Here is a 14,700-nt window from a genome sequence, read left to right on the forward strand (position 1 = left end):
CAATCAATATGGAACTCATATTTTTAAAGATAGAACAAAATCTACTCTTAACTTGGCTAACTATTCTATGATTTAACATAATGAACTACAAGCATAGAATTTGTTCTTTTTTTCCTGCAGGTGTTATTTATTATCTTTGGCATTTCCCACTGTTTTCCCTTTGGGAAATATTTTATATATTTTGCTATGTTAATTATTACTAGCCAAGTTGACACATAGAAAATATATTGGAGACTTTCAAAATCATTGGAAAATTCAAGCATTGACCAATTACATTACAGAATCAATATGGTATTAATGGAAGAACACAGGAGTTATTCATTGAATGAACATGGATAACTTTCTTAAGTTTTATATTTCATTCTCCTTTGTAAACCTGGATAACAATCTATCCTACCTACCTGCCTTGAGGTGGTTGTATTATATATTGGAAACAAACACTTAAAAAGTATGAGACTATTCAAATGAATGTTGCTATTGTGGCTGTTAAATAAATATTAAGAAATTTCTAAAACATTTTTTTATTATTATAACTTTTTATTGATAGAACATATGCATAGGTAATTTTGCAACACCATCCCTTGCAATACCTTCTGTTCCACCTTTTCCCTTCCTTCCCTCCACCCCCTCTCTTAGATGGCAGGCAGTCTCATACAAGTTAAATATGTTAAAGTACACATATATTAATATATGTGTATATATTTATACAATTTTCTTGTTGCACAAGAAAAATCAGATTTAGAAAGGTAAAAACCACCTGAGAAGAAAAACAAAAATGCAAGCAGGTCACATTCATTTCCCAGTGTTCTTTCTCTGATTGTAGTTGTTTCTGTTCATCACTGATCAATTGGAACTGAATTTGATCTTCTCATTGCCAAAGGTATCCACTTCCATCAGAATTGATCCTCATATAGTATTGTTGTTCAAGTGTATGATGATCTCTTTGTTTTGCTCATTTCACTAAGCATCAGTTCATGTAAGTCTCTCCAAGATTCTCTGTGAATAATAATATTCCATAACATTCATATACCACAATTTACTCAGCCATTCTCCAATTGATGGGCATCTATTCAATTTCCAGTTTCTACCCACCACGAAAAGGGCTGCTACAAACATTTTTTCACATACAGTTCCCTTTCCCTTCTTTAATATCTCTTTGGGATATAAGCTCAGTTGTAACACTGCTGGGTCAAAGGGTATGCACAATTTGATAACTTTTTGAGCATAGTTCCAAATTGTTCTCCAGAATGGTTGGATTCATTCACAACTCCACCAACAATGCATCAGTGTCCCCATTTTCCCACATCCCCTCCAACATTCATCATTATCTTTTCCTGTCATCTTAGCCAATATGACAGATTTGTAGTGGTATCTCCAAGTTGTCTTCATTTGCATTTTTCTAATCAGTAGTGATTTGGACCACCCTTTCATATGAGTAGAAATAGTTTTCAATTTTATCATCTGAAAATTGTCTGTTCATATCCTTTGATCATTTATCAATTGGAAAATGACTTGATTTCTTATAAATTAGAGTCAATTCTCCATATATTTTGGAAATGAGGCCTTTATCAGAATCTTTAACTGTAAAAATGTTTTCCCAGTTTATTGCTTCCCTTCTAATCTTGTGGGCATTAGTTTTGTTGGTATAAAAACCTTTCTAACTTGACATAATCACAATTTTCTATTTTGTGATCAATAATGATCTCTAGTTCTTCTTTGGTCACAAATTGCTTCCTCTTCCACAGATCTGAGAGGTAAACTATCCTGTGTTCTTCTAATTTATTTATAATCTTGTTCTTTATGCCTAAATCATGAACCCATTTTGATCTTATCTTGGTGTATGGTGTTAAGTGTAGGTCCATGCCTAGTTTCTGCCTGGTATGGCAGAAATTGGTATATTTCCAGTTTTCCCAGAAGTTTTTGTCAAATAGTGAATTCTTATGGCAAAAGTTGGGATCTTTGGGTTTTTCAAACACTAGATTGCTATAGTTATTTACTATTTTGTTCTGTGAACCTAACCTATTCCATTGATCAACTAGTCAATTTCTTAGCCAATACCAAATGGTTTTGGTGACTGCTGCTTTATAATATAGTTTTAGATCAGGTACAGCTAGGCCACCTTCATTTGATTTTTTTTTTTTTTTTCATTAGTTCCCTTGAAAACTTTGACCTTTTGTTCTTCCATATGAATTTTGTTATTTTTTCTAGGTCATTAAAATAGTGTCTTGGGAGTCTGGTTGGTAGTATTATAGATTAATAGTACGGTCATTTTATTATATTTGCTCGGACTATCCAAGAGCACTTAATATTTTTCCAGTTGTTTAGATCTGACTTTATTTGTGTGGAAAGTGTTTTGTAGTTTTGCTCATATAGTTCCTGATTTTCCCTTGGCAGATAGATTCTCAAATATTTTATACTATTGATAGTTAAATGGAAATTCTCTTTGTAACTCTAACTGTTGGATTTTGTTAGTGATATATATATATATATATATATATATATATATATATATATGCTGATGACTTATGTGGGTTTCTTTTGTGTCCTGCAACTTTGCTAAAGGTATGGATTATTTCTAATAGATTTTTAGTAGAATTTCTGGGGTTCTCTAAGTATACCATATTATTATCTGCAAAAAGTGATAATTTGGTTTCCTCATTACCTACTCCAATGCCTTTAATCTCTTTCTCAACTCTTATTGCCGAGCTAGCATTTCCAATACAACATTGAATAGTAATGGTTGATAGTGGGCAACCTTTTTTCACTCCTGATCTTATTGGGAATGGTTCAGTTTATCTCCATTACATATGATGCTTTCTGACTCTTTTAAATAGATGCTACTGACTATTTTAAGGAAGAGTCCATTTATTCCTATACTCTCAAGTGTTTTTAATAGGAATGGAGGTTGGATTTTACCCAATGCTTTTTCTGCATCTATTGAGATGATCATTTGGTTTTTGTTAATTTGGTTATTGATATAGTCAATTATGCTAATAGTTTTCCTAACATTGAAACAGCCCTGCATTTCTGGTATAAATCCTCCTTGGTCATGGTGTATTATCCTGGGCATGATTTTCTGTAATCTTTTTGTTATTATTTTATTTAAGATTTTTGCATCAATATTCATTAGGAAGATTGTTCTTTAATTTTCTCTCTCTATTTGCAATCTACCTGGTTTAGGTATCAGTACCATGTCTGTGTCATAAAAAGAATTAGTAGGACTCCTTCAATTCCTATTTTTTCAAATAGTTTATATAGCACTGTAGTTAATTGTTCTTTAAATGTTTGGTAGAATTCACATGTAAATCCATCTGGTCCTGAGGATTTTTCTTAAGGAGTTGATTAATAGATTGTTCTACTTATTTTTTTCTAAAATGGGACTGTTTAACCAATTTACTTCTTCCTCTGTTATTCTGGGTAAGCTATATTTTTGAAGCTATTCATCCATTTCATTTAAGTTATCAAATTTATTGACATAAAGTTGGGCAAAGTAACTCCTAATTATTGCTCTAATTTCCTCCTCATTAGTGGCAAGTTCTCCCTTTTCATTTTAAAGACTAACAATTTGATTTTCCTCTTTCCTTTTTCTAATCAAATTTACCAAGGGTTTATCTATTTTGTTGGTTTTTTCATAGAACCAACTCTTTCTTTTATTTATTAATTCAATAGTTTTTTTTTGTTTGTTTTTTTACTTTCAATTTTATTAATCTCTCTTTTTATTTTTAGAATTTCAAGTTTAGTGTTTGACTGGAGTTTTTCAATTTGCTCTTTTTCTAGTTTTTTTAGTTGCAAGCCTAATTCATTGATTTTTGCTTTCCGTATTTTATATAAGTGGGCTCTAGAGATAGAAAATTTCCTACTTTCTTGGGATTTATTTATCTTTTCCATTTCATAAATCCTACTTTCTTGGGAGTTCTTTACCTTTTCCAATTCACAATTTCTGTTTCCCTGCACTTCCTAGGAGTTCTTTACCTTTTCTAGTTCACATTTCAGTAATTTGTTACTTTCTTGCATAGCTTCTCTTTCTTTTCCCCATTTTTCTTTTAGCACTCTTTTAAGATTTTTAATAGTCTCTTCTAGGAGAGCTTTGTGTAATGGGGACCAGGTTACATCCCCCTTTGGGATATTGTCTGGAGACAGTCTGCAATTAGTCTTCTTGGGGTTGAAAACCTGCTCTCTTTCTGTATAGAAGCTATCGATCGTCCTTTTGATTTTTCTACTAATTTTTTTTTAAAACCTTTAGGGTCTGCCTTCAGGGCAAGGAGGTTACCAGCTTCCTCTGCAGAGCAGGAATAGGTATATGGACAGTAGCTGTCCTGCCAATGAGCTGCAAAGAGTGAAGTATGGAAGTCCTCTGGGAAAAAGTTCCCTACCAGAAGTGACTAGGCCTGAGTATCACTGCCAGGCTGTGGAAGTGCCCAGTGAAGAACCCCACTGGAGGGATTAGTGACTGCCCTGGGGCTAGAGACTGAGCAGTGAAAGTGTCACTATCCCAAGCCAAAGCCCACTGTGGGGCTGTGGGTTTTAGCAGTTGCCCAGCAAATAGTCCCACATGGCACTGGAAGTGACTCTACCCAGGGAAGCAGTCACACTGCAGAAGTTCTATTGCCCGAGGCCGACACCCCTCCTCCCCATGCAGATTAAAGGCTGCCCTGGGCTGTGCTCCCCTGCCGTGCAGATTAGTGACTGCTTGCTAGACCCCTGTGCTACAGAATGAGGCTGCACAGCTGTGCTGTGGTCTGTGCTGAGTCACTTCTGGTTTTGGGTGGGTATAGCCAGGTCTTGTTAGGTTCTGGCATTTTTAGAGTACCCTCTATCTTTGGCTTTAATTTCTCTGCTGGTCCCCTGCTTTGCAAGCAGACCAGAGCACTTAGCCTATGGCAGAGTCATCTTTGTAAATTTTCTAGCCACAGAGGCCACCTCTGCCTGGTCTCCTCAATATGCTAGCCCCTAATTCTCTATCCCTGTTTGCGCAGATCTGTTCCCACTGCTCAGGACAAACCTTTTCTGGAGATCTTCCAGATTATCTTTGGGTGGTAAATTGTTGCACTTCCAATCTTTGTGAATTTTACCAGTCAAGCACTATTTTTGAGGCTGAATTTAATAACTGATAGTGAGGGTATGAGAGAGCTCAGAAAGTCGCATGTGCCTTCTCTGACATCTTGTCTCCTTCCCCTCCTCCCCCCACATATGTTCTGATTTCCATCAAATAGAACAGAGAGAAATATGATAAGGGGAAGTGTTAAAAAAAAAAAAAGAGTTACATGGTGAATGGGATACAAAATGATAAAGGGAGTAGAACTGTTTTGTGATTCCACCTTCAACAGAGACACAATTGAATTGGTTAATATAAAGCTAGGGGTGACCTTAGAGATAATCTAATCATAGAATCATAATTCAAGAATTAGAAAGGACCTCAGAGATCACCTGATAAAATCTTTTCCTTAAGAAAACTGGAGCCCTGAGTGATTAAGAAAGAGCCTTCCATACATTATCTTCTTTGATCCTTGCAATAACCATGTGAGATAAATACTGCATGTATTATTATCCTTATTTGCAGATTGAACAACAGCCCTGACTTTCAAGGATTTCTTTTCTAATGGGAGTGACAACGTGCAAGTAGTTATGTGCAAATAAAATATGTTCAGGATAAATTGAGGATGATCTCAGAAGGAAGGAGTTCAAAAAAAAAAAGAGAGAGAAGTAATAAAAGCTTCTTCTTTATAGCATGCCGTTAGTTGAGACTTGAAGGAAGTCATTGTGATGGTTTAGACTTTGAACCTAACTTCCCTCAGCCTAATTAATTGTGTTAGTGATTCTTCCTATGAAAAATCATTCTTCTTCTTTTTTTAAATTATTATCATTTCCTTTTTTTTCTATATCTTCTTAAGGAAAACTTATGGAGAATTATGTATTTCCTAAGGAATGAAAACCAGTGCTGGGCATATTCTTCCAGGTGGAAATGTACCTTGCATTTGTAAATTAATATTTCTGATTATTATGCTACTATTAACTTTTTTATTATTTTGATTTTTTAAATTAATTTGATCATTTTGGATATTTTGAGATTAACTCACTTTCCATTTTTAAAGTCTGTTATAGAAACTTTGATGAAAATGTTGTTAGAATCATAGAATGCTAGAACTATAAGGGGTTTTGCAGCAAAGCTTTTTTTAAAATTATATTTTATTTTTCCAAATTTATGCAAAAATAGTTTTTACATTCATTTTTGCAAAACCTTTTGTTCCAAATTTCTCTCCCTCTCTCCTTTCCTTCTCTCTCCCCAAGACAGTAAGCAATCTGATATAGGTTAAATATGGATCAAGTATTTTTAACCCAAAGTTCATAAATTCATTTAAAAAATATTTTGATAACTATTTTGATGTAATTGGTACCCTTTGAAATACTATGTATTTTATTTTGTGCTTTTTAAAACATTTTAATAAGAAGATGTCTATAGATTTCACCAAATGTCCATGACATATATACAAAATAAAGTTTTAGAAGATCTTAGAGATGATTTAGTCCAATTTCCTCATTTTACTGATTAGGAAACTGAGGTTTAGAGAAATTATATAATTTCCCCAAGTCCCACCATTAGTGATATAGCCAGGACTAAAACTTTAGCTAAGTGCTAGTGCAGCAAATAGTACTAAAGGATTTTGGTTTCTTTAAAAAATAAATTCTAGTCTCTTCTCAATACCTGCACCCCTTTCCCCATGACTATAAGAATGGTCCCTTTCTAAAGAACAGAAAGTCCCTAGCTAACTCCAGTCCTTTTAGAGTTCCTTGTTGCTGCCTACAACCTAGTTATCCACTGACTTCCTGCTGAGCCAAGTTTAGTGAAAACCCTCTGTGTCCTCTCAGAGTAAAGCTTCTGTTCAATTGGAGGTGGCTGAAATACTGTGAACAGACACCTAGGGTCTTGTGCCAATCTCAGCATGGATAATTACTGGAGGCCCCAGAACCTTAGCAAAAGTAGGACCCCTGGACTGAGGACCCTGCTAATTAGACTATTTCACTCCCTGGAAGTTCAAAATGGGGGAAAGCTCTCTGGGTTCACTTTTCTCATGCTATTTCCAAAAGGTAGAAGGATGACTTGGGAGGGAAAAGAAAAATTAAAGCAAAAAAATGTCATGCAGCTGAAGGAGATTCTGCCCCACAGGTAAGGTTTGCTTCAACTGTACTATTGGTCTTCAAACTACAGAGATGTGTTAGATCTTATCAGTTGTACTGTGTAGGAAATGAAAGAAACTGGAAACACATTCTGACCTGAATCTGATCCTATTCCTCAGGAATTTATTAAGTGCCTACTGTGTGCTGGGTTTGAGTCTTTGTAGACAAACTTTAAACAAAAAGTTAACTATCCTATTAGTAAGCATATATTCTCCTAGAGGAATAGTATGTAAACATATAAATAGTATATTAGTATAGTATATTATAGTATAAATAGTATAAATATATATATATATAGTATATATATACTATGAATAATTATAATTATAATATAATACTATATATACTATTTCATAGTATTAATAGTATTATAATAGTATTATTATACAATAGTATAATTATAATTATAATAATATATATAGCTGTGAAATAGTACAATCATTTTGGAAAACAACTTGGAATTATGCAAATGAATAAACTAAAATTCTGGAGACTTCATTATTGAGAGTTTCCTCAAGGAAACCATTTATATGAAAAAATTTTCTATATACTTCAAATTATTTTTAGCAACATTTTTGGTGATAGCTAAGAATCGGAAACAAAGAAGATATCCATCAGTTGGGGACTGGCTAAATAAATTCTGGGCATATTAATTAATGTAATGGAATGTTACTGTGCTGCAAGAAATGATATGTGTGATGAATATAAAGAACCATGGAAAGATTTATATGAACTGAGAGAAAATGAAGAAGAGTCAAGAAAGCAATATGCATAGTGATTGCAACAATGGAAAGAATGACACATCCAAAATAAATAAATACAAAGTAAAGGTAACAAAATCATAAAGATCAAATAGAACTCAAATGAAGAAATATGGGACCACACTCCCAAACCATCCTTTCAAGGATGTGGGAGGTCCAGAGGTACCAGACATTGCAAATGTCTTCAAGTACAATACATTTTCAATGTATCCATCATTTATTTTGCCTTCATTCCCACCCCCCCCAAAAAAAAGTATCTTGTGTCATATGGGATGACTGTCAGGGAAGGACATAGTATGCAATAGTGATGTAAGAAAGAGGAACTATCAATAAAAGCTTACATAAATAAAACAGTTCCCAGTCTCTACCTATCTACTTACCTACCTATCTATGTACATATATGTAAAGCTGTGCATCATATCCATGTATAAGCATAGAAATTGTATATCCTTTATCCTATGAGCTAATTCCCAAGTTCATATTGGCAGGTTTACAAGTTGAGTACTCTGGGGTTTCCCTTAGAAGTTAGACAACAAACATAAATAAATCCCAGCACAGGCATTTACCAGAATGATAGAGTACAGATAGCTTTTGGGATAAGAACTCACTATTTGACAAAAACTGCTGGGAAAATTGGAAACTAGTATGACAGAAACTAGGCTTTGACTCACCCTTACACTATATACCAAGATAAGAATGAAATGGGTTCATGTTTTAGGCATAAAAATTGATATTCTTTTAGAGCAAATTAGAAGAACATAGGATAATTTACCTCTCAGATCTTTGGAGAAGGAAGGAATTTTTGACGGAAGAAGAAATGGAACTCATTATTGAACACCAAATAGATAACTTTGATTGTATTAAGTTAAAAAGTTTTGGTACAAACAAAACTAATGCAGACAAGATTAGAAGGGACTCAATAAATTGTGAAAACATTTAACATTCAAAGGTTCTGATAAAAGCCTCATTGACTCAAAGTTATAAGAATTCAAACGATTCTCCAATGGATATATAGTCAAAGGATATGAACAGACAATTTTCAGATGAAGAAATTAAAACCATTTCTTGTCTTATGAAAAGGTGCTCCAAATCACTATTTATCAGAGAAATGCAAATTAAGACAATTCTGAGATACCACTATACACCTGTCATATTGGCTACCACATTTCTCAGATTGGCTAAGATGACAGAAAAAGATAATGATGAATGTTCGAGGGGATGTAAAAAAAAATTGGACACAAACATTATTGGTGGAATTGTGTATTGACCCAACCATTCTGGAGAGCAATTTGGAACTATGCCCAAAGGGCTATCAAACTGTGCATACCCTTTGATCCAGCAGTGTTTCTACTGGGTTTATATCCCAAAGAGATATTAAAGGAAGGAAAGGGACCCACATATGGCAACAATTTTTGTAGTAGCAAGAAACAAAACTAAGTGGATGTCCTTCAGTTAGGGAATGGTTGAATAAGTTATGGTTATGAACATATGAATGTTATGAAATATTATTGTTCTATAAGAAATGATCAGCTGGATGATTTCAGAGAAGCCTGGAGAGACTTACATGAACTGATGATGAATGAAATGAATAGAACCAGGAGATCATTATATATGGCAACAACAAGATTATACAATGATCAATTCTAATGGACGTGATTCAGACAATGAGATAACTGAGGTCAATTCCAGTAATTCTGTGATGAAGAGAGCCATCTATTCCCAGAGAGAGGACTGTGGGAACAGAGTGTGGATCAAAACATAGCATTTTCACTCTTTTTGTTGTTGTTTGCTTACATTTTGTTTTCTCTCTTATTTTTCCCTTTTTTGATTTGATTTTCTTGTGTGTCAAGATAATTATATAAATATGATACATATATTGAATTTAACATGTATTTTAACATGTTTAATCTATTTGATTACTTATCATCTAGGGGAGGAAGTGGGAGGAAAAAGGGGAAAATTTGGAATACAAGGTTTTGCAAGGGTCAGTGTTGAAAAATTATCCATGCATATGCTTTGAAAATAAAAAGTTTTAAAAAAAGAAAAAAGATGGAAATGAAATTAAATTGTGATAACATATCAATTTATAGTCATTCCTGAGTGGGGTGGTAGAGTGGGAAAGCATTTGGGTTTGGAATTAGAAGATTTGGAATTGAATTATGGCTTTGCTGTTTAACTATCTTTTTATCTTATGCAAGTACCATAACTCTTCTGGGTTTCAATTTAAACTGTTTAGTAAAATGAGAGGGTTATATTAAATAATCTCTTAAGATTCTTTTCAGTTTTAAATTTTCTTAATCCTACCAATTCAAAAAAATGAGAAGAATATGATATTGATAATTAAAAAAAGAAAGTAAAAGGTGAATCAAAAATTAAAATAACTTCTACAAGTAAGGTTTGACTAGTCTACAAACTCCTTGATGCTAGGGCACATATAATTTTTCTCTTCATCACCCCTCAATACCACAGCTGAGTCCACATAATGATCATTTATAGAACAGAATCATAAAATATCATTCTTATAGGAAATTTCAGAGATCTTTGAGACCAAACTTTACCTTTATAAGCTTCTAGACCATCTAGAATTTGCTAGAAGACATATACTGAAGTTCACTTTCTCCCAACACTTCATTTGTGGATAGCTGTGATTTATTAATAACCATTCCTTAACTTTACCAATTTCTCTTCATTCTGCCTTCTGACAAAAAAATTTAGCAAGGTTATTTCTTTTCCATAATATAGCTCCACACATGTTTGAAGAATATGATCATATTCCCACTTTTTTAGATTATCTCCACTACTTTCAGCTGTTCTCCTTCTTGCATGAAGATTTGTCCTTTTATTCCCTTATGTATGCTTCCAAGTTTATCAGTTTCATCCTTAATGAAACACTCAGAAATAGACATAATACTTGCTTGAGATGTGATCTAACAAGGACATAGGATATTATAAACTCTATTGTTCTTTTATTTCATTTCTAGGATCCTATTAAATTTTTTTGGTTGTCATGTTATATTGTTTACTCATATTGAAATTATAGAGCACTAAATTCCATTGTTTAATTTTTTGCCCAATTATCTGCTTTGCCAAGTTTTCTCAATTTTATATTGTGAAATTTTTTGAACCCAAGGGGAGAACTTTACATTTATCTTTGTTAAATGTATCTTTAAAAAAATCCTATCATTTTTATTTTTTTAATCAAACAAAATATTTATTAAATATTTACTTTTTCCTAGATATGATGACAGTTAACAGGGACACAATGAAAAAAAGTTTACATTCTAATAGAAAAATCAACATATATATATATATATATATATATATATACATGAAGGAATATATAAGATACATAGAAAGCAGATTTTGTATTAGGTAACCTTGAATAGGAAGGCATTCATAATGTGATACAGAAAAGAGATTACAGACAAAAGAGGGATGATGTCCTCAGAAAACACTGAAAAATAGAGGAGTTGGAGGTCATTTTGAGGATGAAGATTAGACTTAGGAAGACTAAAGTATATAAGAAAATGTAATGAGAGGAGATTGTGTATGATGATATTAAGATACAGCTATTTCAGAGTTATTTTCATGGGAGTAGAACCTTTATGCATTATGGCTAGTTCAAAGTTGTAACTCTTCCATATGTAGCTGAAATAGAATAAAGAAATAAATGGAGGAATTGAATAGATTGATAGGCTAGATGATTATAATATTTTAGGGAACCTCAGGATATATTTATGACATTCCTAGTATAAAAAATAGGAGATGAAGTGGAGAGAAAGATTGTGAGCCAACAACTAAACTCATTGGCAAATGAGAGAATAATTATGTACCAAGACCTAATCTTAAGTCTTGGCAGATAATATTCATAATATCTATCTATCTATCTCTCCATCCATCTATCTATGTATCAATCAATATATTTGGATAAAGTGAAAATAGAGGAGAGGTTGCTGAGAGGAGGGAGAGTCTGAAAAGATCAGTAGATTTAATTGTCCTGAGAGCCTTTCATCTTAGCTAGAATACTTTTTATATGGCTCTTCACTGGGTTCATATCTGAAACTTTTACAACTTTAGGGGGCCTGAAGATTGTAAACTCTGTCAAGATAGACTTTGAAGATGTCAGATTTTTTTCCATACCATTATGGGGTATCAGCATAGGATTTAGTGGAAAGAATATCATCTGTGAAAAATCAAAAGTGTAGTCAATTTAAAATATAATACTAAGTTGTATTAAGTAGTGTAGCACATATGATAAAAAAAATTACTATGTCAGAAGTAATAGTATTATCAAGGCTATGTATAATTGGAAGCAAAAGGAAAGGGAGTTGTTTACAAGAGTACACAATAGTAAGGGAAGACCTCAGATATTAAAATGGTGCTTACAAATAGCAAAACAATGACAAGATTTTCAGAGCATTGAGTAGATGTAGATATAAAAGTTATGGCAGGATACAACATAAATCACATATGAATAAAAGGTATCAATGGGTAGTAGTGAATGTAGTGAAATGAGTTTAAAAATAAAACAAAACAATAAAGTCCAAGATGCCCTAAATTATTGAAGTATAAATGTTTGATGAATGAAGACTACAATGATATTTTGTTCATTTTTTTCTTATTTCGCCCAGAAGAGAAAAGCTGACAGAATTCTAGTGAGTAAGGGCAGGAGAGGGGAAGAAACTGTCTCTGTATTTTGATTCCCTCTCTGACGTGAATGACCCTTACTTCTATGACATTTGCTGTTTCTCTATTCTGCCTTGAAGTTGGGCTAGTAGCAAAAGAGTGAAAAAAAGTCCTGTGTTACATTAAATTATGTCACTGAAGCATCAAGAAAAAAAGCACACCCAATCACCCCACACCATTAGAGAAACTGCCAAGGCTTCCATCAGGGACCCTGAGTCCAGGATTATGTAGTGTCCACATATTGATCGTTTTCTCCTAAATTATTGACTGGGTGTCTCCAGCATATCGTAAAGTGTCTAGTGATGTGCTGTGACACAGTGAGGGTCATTCTTTAAATCTTCTTAAGCACCAGACATAGTCTCTCAGACTTTCTATAGCCAGGGATGCTACTTTAATATTGGAGGTGGAGGGAAGATGTAGAGAAAAGTAAATAAATTTTAAAAACATGAATGAATAAAATATACCACATATGGCTTCAGACCAAGACTCATCTTTTGCAATCTCCTTTGGAATTTTTCAAAGTCTGGGTGTAATTAATCACTCCTACAAGGAAATTTGGAACCAATCAATACACTTCATCATTGCTTTAATTATAGTCCAAGTCATCTGGGGACCACTGTTTCCTGCTTTTGGAAAATAAATTAATAATCAGGTCTTCATTAAGGTGCCATTTGATGCAAACCTTCACCTTTGTTGTAATGCAGAAAAGTGTGTTTAATAAACCTCCAAATGCATGTAAATACAAAGCATTATTATGACTGTAAGGCATTTTCCCCAAGATGATCTATATATGTAGATTTCCTTCTTTTCCCAAGATGTAGAGGCAAATTGTATTTGAGCCCAGACTCTGTCACTTAAAAATCTGTTTAAATGTGAGCAAGGTAGTTAACCATTCTGAAACTCATCTGTAAAACAAAGAAAACAATAATACTTTTATTCTTAGTCAAAAAAGGTTTCAGTCAGTTACTTTGGCTTTATAAACTATATGAGCTGTCAATTCTTTTTTTCCTTCTTTCTTTCCTTCCTTCCTTCATGATAATTAGAGGTTTTTTGATTTGTTAACATTTTCAGAGAAAAACAGTTGATAAAACACTGAAAAGAGAATTTTTCTTCTAGATCTAGGTGCAAAAGAGATATATTTTAAAGTGATTAGTTAAGTAATACATAATAGAATGGTATTAATGGAGTCTAGCCAAAATTCATGAGAGACTTGAAACAATAAAAAAGTCTCTTTTTGAATTTATATTGTCAAGAGGAAGACAGCTGAATGTTTACCAGAAAAATAAATGTTTTGGTCACCTATGTTTTCTGATTTCTGAAAATCTAAGCTTATAAATATAACCAAAATTTGCAATTTAAATTATATTGAGGCAGGGAGTTGACCAGCAAAACCTCTTATCAGATTGAGGAATTCCTCCAATGAATTAAATAATTAGTGAATTTAATAATAGTGGGAAAAAATGCTTACTACATATCAAGTGCTAAACATTGAGTATGACAATACTTTGCTTTCAAGAAGCTCAATTCTAATGAGAAAAATTGCACAAATAGAATAGTTTCGCTACAGAGAAGATGGGGAATCCCAAGATGTTTTAAGGATGGCTGCATTAGTGGAGTGGATTGGAATAACCAAAGATCTTTACATTGCTTTGAAAGTCAGAATTGCAACAATTGTGAGTTTCAAAAATGTTGTATCAGTCACAATGGGTAAATGATGAGTCTTAGGTGTCTTCCACTGTAGCAAATAACTCTCCATCCATACAAGCAACATGAGTATCTTGTTCACTCAACAAAGTGGTGTAGCAGGGCTAAACAATTTTAGTCATAAGAGATAAGATTAAGAAGAATATATTTCCATGTGATACTGGGAGAATTCATAAAGCAATTTTAATAGGTGGAGATAGGAGTAGCACAAGTAAATGTTCTAATACATAAAGATGCCAGGCAATTAGGGTTGAGGGAGGGAGAAAGCAAATTATTCAAATCTATCTGAATTGTAAAATTATGTATGGGAGTAATGAATGGTAAGGTTGGAAAAGCAAATTTCAGTAGCAGCTTGTATTTTGATTTTATCCTA

Source organism: Sarcophilus harrisii, chromosome 1, assembly GCF_902635505.1.
Source record: "Sarcophilus harrisii chromosome 1, mSarHar1.11, whole genome shotgun sequence".
NCBI classification, from domain to species: Eukaryota; Metazoa; Chordata; class Mammalia; order Dasyuromorphia; family Dasyuridae; genus Sarcophilus; species Sarcophilus harrisii.